Here is a 10,506-nt window from a genome sequence, read left to right as displayed (position 1 = left end):
TACTCGTACATATAAACTATTTATCACCATGCTTACACCATACGTCAAACACACGCAAACAAATACCATTCACATGCGATGAACCCTTTATGTCACTGCAAACGTATAATAAGTGAAGAGAAATGAGAAATGGTGTAGCTCTGAGGATCTCACGGAAAGTCTGACACTTTATGTTAATGAAATACGACAATAGTATAGCCATATCAACATATATGCACATATGCGTCTGAAAAGCCCCCGCGGAGTTACTGGTTCCAGCGATTATAGAAACCAACAATTCGGTACCAGAAAACGTTCCACCTTCATTTTCGCCTCTGCTGGTTGCTACACATTCGCTCCATACAGTGTGAGTTCATCAACGATTTTCATGTGCCACGTTTTTTCCTGAAGTTCTCCATCAAGTTAAAAGCAAAACGCCCTGCTAGTGCTTTGTTCAAAAAAAAACTAACCTCAAACTGACAAGTCCAGTGTAAACGTACTGTGTTTCGTTCGTATTTTATTAAAGCCTTTCAAGGCCAAGTTGTGAAGCCAGCTTCTTGCCTAGCCTCGCCCAGCCCTGCCCAGTTTCACAAGCAGCTCACACCTCACAGCTCGCAGTCCACACAATCCACAGCCTCCAAATCAAATCCACTCAGCGCAATTGTGCTCACTTACCTGATCGCCCACTTGCCCGCCTGCTCGCCAGCTCACACACATTCACATGCTCGTTTATTTTTTCTACTCGCTGATACGCTCGATCGTTAATTTGTTTGTTCGTGTTGATATGCTGCATATTGAAGCGCAATTTGATATTAGTGAATAAAAAATATCGACGAAAATTGGCAAAAAAATTTTTTACTACAAATACTAATTTGGAAAAAAATAAAATCGTTTCTGTTTGGAATAATAATACAACCATGTTGTCCCTCCTTCTGTATATACAAACAAACACATTAAAAACATACGCATACATGTACATATAGACCTGGTACTTTTAATTTAACTATACGATACACATTCACTGTACATTTTTTTTGTTCGCGAGTGTATGTACATACATTGATTTTTTTATGAATAAATATGTATGTACACTATCGCTACGACAGGCAAAAACTGCTTAAGACGCATGCATTTTTTAATAACTATGTTACAAATTTGTTCAAGAAGTTGTTGCTCGTTGCTTCTTAGTACTTTTTTTTTTTAAATGCCGTATTTTTTCCATTCATATGCGAATATATACTTACTTATCATATACATATTAGTGTAGTATGTTCATCAGACCGTACCAGAAAAAAAAAGTTCGCGTACGTCTCTGAGCCTAAGGTAATTTTACAAAGCAATTTCGACTGGTTCGAGGGGTCGACTTTTTACATTTTTCGTCAAAAGTTCGGTATTTGAAGTTGCATCCTAAAGTATGAGGAGACAGTTTTTTTTTCAAAGTTAAGCCTCAAGTACCCCATTCTAGTACCTATCCACTAGATCTCAGTGCCTACCACCCTAACGTACCACGCTAATGTCAGTAAATTAAAGCTCAACAAAAGTCATTGAACTTTTGCTAAGGGAGTATTTCGACTATTCTAGTAGAACTATTTTAAAAAGGATTTCTTGTTGCCGAATGTAGTTGTCACCGAAAAATCTGAAAAGGGTCGCCTTTTAGGTTCGGTAAATATATTTTTTTAACGAATCGCCTTGCAAAACTACTTTAGACTCAGGGGTGTACTGCGAACTTTTTTTGCCTGCTTGTAATGTGGTACGATCTAATGAAAATGCATACACACTTTTTTTATACTTAAATAAGAAATTTCGTTCTCTTCGTTATATTGCATGCGATTTTTATACATTTTCTTTTTCATACTAGATACAATATTTTCTAGAGGTGTATACAGTGGGACCTTTTAACTAGTGTTATGCATTTTTTTTTATGAAACCTCTTGTTGTTTTAAGTACTGAAACTATTTGAATATACGTGTAAATATTTAAAGGCAATGCAATTTTTAGGTATTTAATTTAAAGTTTATTTTTGTGAAAAAATCATTGCCTTGCCTTGCAAGGAGGAAACTTAATTTTAAAATTATTTATTTTGAAAAACAATTTTTTGTAAAAAATATGAAAATGAAATATGGAAAACGAAGTTATCTCTAGGTTTTGAGCAATTTTGGCCTAACGGGTAGATTCTAAAAAAGTTATAAATAAAGTTTTTATAAAAAATATATATATTTTTTTAAATAGCAGAAACCGTAATGGTTATGATCTTTGTAATAAAAATCATATTTTAATTGTTAAAATTGAATTAATATGTTTCCTATAAAATTAAACAGTTATTTTATAATTGTTATTTTTTCGATAAATTTTTACCGTTATTTTTGAAATTTAATTTTTCTGTCATTATTATTATATTACATATGTAAATTTTTAGATCATAAAAAATTTAAAACGGTGATAAAAACGCAGTCTCCATTGCTATGGTTAAAAAATGATGGAAAAACTAAAAGTCCAAAATAACGATTCTCAAAAAATGTTAAGAAAATAAAGCTTTGCAACTCTGATAATAAATATTTTAAGCAACCCAGTAAAGATCGTAACCTTGATCGAATAATTTACGAAAATATGGGTAAACATTTTTTAACACCCTGAAAATCTCTGAGTTTCTTTTCCGTTATGTTTAGTACAACATAATTATTTCCACAAACTTTCACCAAAACATATCTATTTCGGACATTATTTAAGAATATCCTTTTACTCCTACATAGTTTTTTACTCGACTCGACTTACGACCTGTACTCGGTCTTTTCGTGCAATTTTTTGTTGTTGATTTTTTACACCGTGTATGTAGGTAACTCAGAATTCACCATTGAATTGTTTATGTTCCATTAGGGTGCATCACTCTCCATACAATACGTGAAAATACCTTTTTTATAAATAACTAAATAAATTAGTTTATAAATTTTTTTTTTCGAAACATTCATATGATAGAAGAGTTTAAGCTTAAAAGGCCTGCATAAAAATATTAAATATTGTATAAACGGAATCAAAATAATGAGATTTTGGGAGGTACTTTTAAATGGGCCCAACTCACTTAAATCTCTACATTTTTCCGAAATGTTTTGGCGAATGTCTTAAAATATAATGGCCCGTAGTCATAGAGAAGTTAGAAAAAGTTTTTAACGATTAAATTGTGTTTTATTGTAATAATCATTTTAACTCTTCCATAGTCAACTTAAAATGCATTTTATGGCAAAACAGAATTTCAACTTAAAAATGAGGAGAACGCGATTTAAAAATTTTTTAAATGGTAAAATAGGGTTCTAAACTTTTTTTTGTTGTTGAAGTAGTAAGCGTAATAACACCCAGGTTCGGTCCCCATTCCAAGCGATTGCAAACAATAATTTTAAATTAATTTTTTTTTTTTAGTATAAACATAATTTTTTATTTTTTTTTCAAGTTAATAAAATTTTTGAGGTTTAACTTTAATTAAAAAGGTCACAACATCCTAATATTTGAAAGAACAAAAAAAGATATAAAAAATATTTCCTGACTTTTTTCATGAGGTACCCTAATGAAGATGAATAACAGTTTTTGAAAGTTTAATTTTTAAGCCGTAATGTATTGAAAAATAGTTTCAGTAACTTGAAATGGAAACAGCTCTACCTGAGAGCTCAATAAAATGGAGGTTTTTGTGCGAATTTTACTTTGTTTTTTTTTTTATACTGCCTTTTAAAAATATTTAGGACTAACCTATTTTTGCAAAATAAAAAGTTTGTTCTTTTTTGGGATTTTTGGTATGAGAATGTAGCTATAAGAAATTGTAAATACATATGTGGTACAATTTTTAAATGTGTATCTGGTAATACCGAAAGTGTAGCGAACATTTTGGGCTTCAAATTTTATACAACAAATAATATACATATATGTATATCTATATTTGTTTTATATTATAAATTAAAAAAGCTTTGACTAACACATGCTTTATATATATATTTGTTCTTTTTTGTATTTTTTCGTATTTTTGTGCTTTACAAATGCTTCAAATCAACCAAAACAAAAACTAAATATTTAAAAAAAAAACACACACACAAATACATAATATGTAACTGACCTTCAAATATCCACCTCAACAGAGCAACAAGCTACATCGACCACTGAGAAAACGGAAACAAAGGAAAAAGATGGTGCCGTTGTGACAACTACAACTAAAGGTAGGTATATTTTATTTTTAGTTTTTCCTTTTATATTTACATATATACTTATTTGTTTATTTATTAAACATTCTTTTCTCGCAGTTACAACACGCACTGTAAGTGGCGCTGGCAGCTCTGCATCGAAGCCAGCTTCGCCGTTTGCGAAATTCCATCAGCTGGACAAACAAAACTCTCAGCAATCGCCAAAGTAAGAAATTATTTGCTACGTTCTTTTTGTTTGTTTAAAATATACATAACTATGGATATAAAAACGTTTACGATTATTTAACAACATACACGGTTAGTAAAATAAGTATTGATATTCATGATTGTGTGCTCTGGTATTGGAAGAGTTCATAATAATAATAATAATAATAATAATAATAATCACCCTCATTGCGAGAGTTCCACTCGACTAGTGTATTAAAACGGAAAAACTTGGCAGCACTGTATAGTTTTCGACGATTTTGGTCGTTTACTTATTTCAGTACGACAATAGGCAATGCTACTGTTGTCGAGTCGTACAATTTAGCCTAATTTACGACTTACGCAATGAGGCTGAATAATAATAATAAATTGGCGTTTACACATATATTACTGTTTGGCCGAGCTTCTCCTCCGATTTTTGGCGTGCGCCTTGATGTTCGCCGAACGGCGATTGTAATTTTATGAGAAGGTATTTTTCATGGTAGAAATACACTCGCAGGTTTGCCATTGTCTGTCGAGGGGCGACCGATATTAGAAAAAACCCTTTTTTGTTTTTTATTTTTTGTTGTTGGATTGAACCCGGCTTGAAGCCAGGCCCTGCAGAATGGTAGCACGCACTCCCAACCACTACAACCACAGCGGAAGAGTTCATAAAATAGTCAAATTGCTTGCAGTAGACCCATTAAAACTGTCAAGAATTCAACATTTTTTTATTGGTAAATTGAAGTTTTTTTTTGTAATGAGATCAGACTCATTTTCTTCTTCTTCTTGTTTGGCAAAATACCAGCCTAAGCGATTTTGGCCGTATTCAGTGCTAAGTGATGCCAATTGCTAACATCAAGTGAAGTCAAAGTTCCTGACCACCTGGTCTTTCCATGGTAATCGGGGCCTCCTTCTTCGCCCTTCTCCCTTTCCACGTTGCGACAATTTTTACGGCATGACCAAGTCAGCGTTAAAAGCCGTTACATCTTAAACCCAACTCGCGGCGCACTGACCTTAGTAAATTTTCAAATTCGTTTAAGACACTATTCGGTCACTCAGCAGACACTCTAGGTTATCTGGAGCCGAGTGAGACTGTCATATCTCGGGGTATCCGATACATCTTCTTGCAGAATAGTATTAGTAGCTTCCGTTCGCATCATTGAGCTTACTGTAAAAAAACGTATGCACATGGATTGAGCTGAGGTTCCTAACTTCAGAAATGATAGCTTGTATTATTTGAGCTTTGATACATTCTGACTTCTTTGCTACCAAGTTTTTCTGATATAGAATACTAGGCTGGAATATGCTCTTTTATTTACTATCAGCGAAAATACTCTCGCATGTCGAGTAAATAGTCACCATCTTACCAAGTTGTTTCAGTATTTGGGGGTTGCGCCTTGATGTTGTCACCCAAAAGGGAGGGGACTTACGTTTTAACGCCGCCTCTGAACGAAAAATGCTTTGAGAAGCTTTTTTCATGGCAGAAATGCACTCAGGGATTGGCCATTGTCTGCTGAGGGACGACCGCTACCAGAGCCTACCGAGTTAAGCAGCCATGCTTTTGTCGTATACTTGTATGTATAAGAAATTACAACCGGCCGAATTTTTAAAAGTCTTTTCAATTTTTTTTTATCCATATAAGTTGAATTCTGTTATGTATAGATTTTCAACTCCAGAGTCATAATCATGAATTTTTTAACAATAATTTCAAACTACTTTAAATAAACTGTCAAACCGGTATTTGGTGGAGGAGGAAACATTAACGGACTATTCGTACTGTTAATTAGATAATTTAATATAAGGTGTTGGTAGCCGATAACCGCAAACCATTTGCGTATACATTAGGGTGGTCCAAAATAAGTAAAGTCGAAATTTTAATGCTCTCACTCCCTAGAATTGTTCTATATCGAAAAAATATACCCCTACTTTTTATTTTGAAATCAAAAAATATTTAAAGGTCGATCAAAGTTTCCCATGTATTTTATTTGGGGAAAAACTGCTTTTCCTTGGAATTGTAAGGAAATTCTTTAAAATAAATATTTTCCGATCGGATCGGATTGTTTATTTAACCATTTTTTAATACTGAAAATTTTTTATTTATCCCGCATTGCATTTTCTGGCATTTTATAAAAATTGTTCAAAAAATAATTGGGTATTATTCTCCTGAAGAGAAACAGAGTTTTCTGGTCGAAAAGCATTGATTTTTAAGAATTCCATACCATTTCTACGAAAAGTTTTTTCCCATATAAAATACATGGAAAACTTTTAGCGCTTTGAGCGATTTTAAATATTTTTTATTTCAAAATAAAAATTGAGGTATATTTTTTTCGGTATAGAACAATCTTAGGGGGTGAGAGCATAAAAATTGCGACTTTAGCTTTTCAAATGCATTTTTAGATCACCCTAGTATGCATACAACTCAAACTCATTACTCTATAATATTCAAAACCAGATATACTATACATATTTACTTAGCGTTTGAAAAATACTCCAAATGACTTTGGTTTCTACTATAAATTAATAATCGTAGAAATTCAAATAAATTTTCCGGTAAACACCAATCTTCTCAGTGTCTAATCAATTAAGACAATAAAAAAAAATCATTAATGCCAACTGTAGAGCTCTACTGCAAACTTCTTAGTTTAATTTTGCACACAAAATGTTAAGAAACCATTAAACAAGTAAAAAGTTTACTTCAGACCTTTTTCTATTCTCAAATTTTGTTTAATCGCAGCGAAATTACTAGTAGAACTAATTTTTTTTTTCAATATACCTTTGCCACAAAATAACGTTGCTTAAAAACGATAAACCCCTTGTTGTTCAGATCACCGTCAACACCCACCACTCCCGGGGGCACAGCCTCACCTTCCGGTTCCGCACGCATATTCCAATTTACTGATCCGGCATTAAATGCACGCGCCGCCACTGTTAAGGAACAACTTCTGCAGTGGTGCCAATCGAAAACGCAGGAATATGAGGTATCTCTTTTAATCAAAAAACGAAAAAAAACGAAATCTATTAAAATTATTCTATCAAAGCAACAATTAAAATTACAGCGCTTTACTCGTTGTTCTACTACTACTTTTCACTATCAAAGTTATGCTGATCGTGAAGAAGCATACATATTTCTTTAATAAAGAAAAACCCGCTAACAAATGTTACTTGCAGAAAGCTTAAATAAATATTTGTGCATAAATATGCAGGGCTTAAGAAATTCTATATTAACAAACGCTTCAGTTTTTCGCTAAAAATGACCTAACAGTAAAATAATGAGCTTGCTAAAATGAGTTTTAATTTAGTACACAGGCACCTTCTTTGATTTATACTAACCAAAAGATTTTTACTCTGATCTGGGGATGTACAAATATATTTCGAAAGTAAATACCCAATAAACACAACGAATTCGCCGAATCTCTGACAAATCGAGAATATTAAATTTTTCTAATCATTGGAGATTCTATAATTTTTATTTTTCGAATCGTTGGCGTTTCGAGAATTTTTTGTTTTTCGAATCGTTGGAGATTCTAGAATTTATATTTTTCGAATCATTGGAGATTCTATAATTTTTATTTTTCGAATCGTTGGCGTTTCGAGAATTATGCAATAAAAAAAATCTTTCGAGAAAACTGATGTACTCGAGCTCGCCTTGAATTCGAAACGAGCCCAAAAAATATATTCGAGAAATTTATTTTCTCGAGTTCGTCTCGAATTCGATACGATGCCACCCCGTTTTTGTGTTTATTATACATTATTCCAGTAGCATGTAAGTCCAGTGAGCCAGTCCAGCCAGCGCTGACGTAATGTAAATAGGCACTGGCATGAACCCTTACAGTAAACATTCCATACCAGTAATTGGATTGTCGGAATATTTTTAAAAGGAAGTGCATCCCCATGCCAATACAACAAAATAGGAACCGAGTGTGAATGACATTTTTAATTTATTATTTATGAAAGTCATAACATCTCAACATACAAAATATTGATATAAATATTAAGAAAATCGCACGAGCTTTTTTAGTCCCCAAGTATAGGTCATAGGCCTATAGACCCAACGAAAAACTCTTGAAATAATGAAATCCACTTTTACATAATTTCACATAAAATAATTCTGTCAAAGGCTACTTGTCCTTAAATTCCTAATCAAATTGAGTAGTTCTTTGTTTGACTTCAGAAACAGCAATGATTTTAGAAAAAAAAAATCGGTTGGTTTGAAAAAATAAGAAAAAAACCTTTGGCGTTCTAATTTCATAAAAAAAATCCTTAAATTTTAATGTCCATAGGATCTTAATTATTTCGAGAAAAAGGAAAAATTATTCCTCCTTTAATCCATATTAAAATTCAAAATTGCTTCGTAAATATCTGAGATTAAAATTAATAAATAGCGAAATTATGCAAAAATGGTTTAAATGAATTAATATGTATGTAAGTTGAGAATTTTAGGGTTTTAGAAAATTTTAAATATGGCTTCTATAATTATTTAACAACAGCTAGGATCTGTACACAGTGTTGTTTAAAAAACAAAAATCGTCAGAGTGTGTTTTCACTTACCCCAAATTGCGCAATTTGATTTTGAAGCAAGAAGAAGAAGCAGCACAGTGTGAATGAAGAAATAAATATAATATTTGAATTAATCAATTGCCTTCGCGAAATTAGTTCAAAATGCAAAAAAAAAATGTAGCACTTTAGGGGGTTTCCCGCCTCAGCGTTTGTAGGTGGCACAGTCAATCTTTGGAAAGAGACACTAAAAATGTATGTTAAGCTGACCGTTTTACGATGTAGGCAGCAGTACTGTGGACTAAATATTTCCATCGATTTGGAACACTTCCTATGAGAGAATTTCATAAATATAAATAATTTTCATTTAAGCACCATATAAAATAGCTAAATCTGGGTTTTCTCATTCGGTTCATCATTCTAAATGGTTTCCGAACTCTAATGCCTTTAAAAAAGTGTTTTGCATATCATGTAGCTAAGTTATTCTTTACAGAAAACAATGGCTTTTAAATTACATATTTTAATGCTAATAACTATTTAGTGCAGGGCGTCTTTAAAAAAAAACGTTCATAACTTTTGAACTCTACATATAGTGTGCATACATAGCTATACTTAGTAGAGATAATTTTAAGAATTTTTCCTGCTATTCCCATTAGCAAAAATCGATTCCACTGTAGGGGAAAAAATTTATGCAAAATTTTTTGGTTTAAAATTTTTTAACTTTTAAAGTTTGATTTTTTCATTCACAATTTAAACTTAAAATGGTAATATCTTGGGAAAATGAAGTGATCCAAAACCGGTATACAGATCTGTAATCTGTAGCGTGTTATCCAAAAAGGTTATACGAAAACATTCGATTTAGCTGTTGCTCTACAGGGTGGCGAGAAAAAAAAATGTATACTTCTGAAACACTCGGTAATAGTAAATATTCAAACTCGAGTGGAACAACTTGATATCATTAATTTTGTGCCCTAACCAGCGCATTTTCTAATTTTATTTTTCAAATATTGTTTGCTTTGTTTGTCCATACAGATACATATGTATTTGTATACAGTGAGTTCATGGTTTGTAGCATTTTAGTGTGTGGTAATTTAACACCCAAAATGCTACACATCGTGAACTCCCCTATTGTAAGCCAATACGCTTAATAATTTTAGATATCATCATTTTGCTCGCACGCATGTTGCCGCCGGTATTCATTACGTTCCTTTGCTTTCCTATGAGAAAATGAGTTTTTTTTTTAATGCCGGGCATTAATCTTATAACTACATTATAATTTTATTTACATGATTAGGGGATTCACAAGAGTGACAAAAGTGACGTAAAATCTTAAGCTTAAAATTTTTGTATGTAAAATAATGATTGAAATGGTTTTAGAGGATTTCTAATTACACCGAAATGTCTTTAAACGGATAAAAAAAAACTACTTTTAGCCGTTGTTTTACATACAAAAAAAAAAAATTTAAGCTTAAGATTTTACAACGGTTACCACATCCTGCGAATCCCCTAAATATTTTTATACATTTATTTTTACTATTTTTCTGTTCGCTGTTTCATATGCTTTTTTTTATTTTTGAAGCAATGTTGTCTTTTTCTGTTATTTTAGCTTCGAATTTGCAAAGAGTAAGCGTATTAAAATAAACAAAATTTGTTTTTTCAGAACGTC

General features: G+C 32.1%; 1 long non-coding RNA gene across 1 annotated transcript; it reads left to right on the top strand.

Moving 5' to 3' along the window:
• Positions 1-9: 9 nt before the first annotated feature.
• On the top strand, positions 10-7,811 carry LOC108379964 (uncharacterized). The gene is made up of 4 exons (XR_001849519.1): positions 10-346; positions 4,098-4,175; positions 4,260-4,365; positions 7,171-7,811. It is a non-coding gene; the product is annotated as an uncharacterized LOC108379964 (long non-coding RNA).
• The last annotated feature ends 2,695 nt before the right edge of the window (positions 7,812-10,506 follow it).

The sequence above is a fragment of the Rhagoletis zephyria genome, unplaced genomic scaffold (genome assembly GCF_001687245.7).
Source record: "Rhagoletis zephyria isolate East Lansing unplaced genomic scaffold, Rhagoletis_zephyria_1.1 Rzeph_scaffold_17845, whole genome shotgun sequence".
Classification (NCBI taxonomy): Eukaryota; Metazoa; Arthropoda; class Insecta; order Diptera; family Tephritidae; genus Rhagoletis; species Rhagoletis zephyria.
The sequence above is the reverse complement of the archived record's forward strand: the minus strand, read 5'-3'. Positions and strand labels throughout refer to the sequence as shown.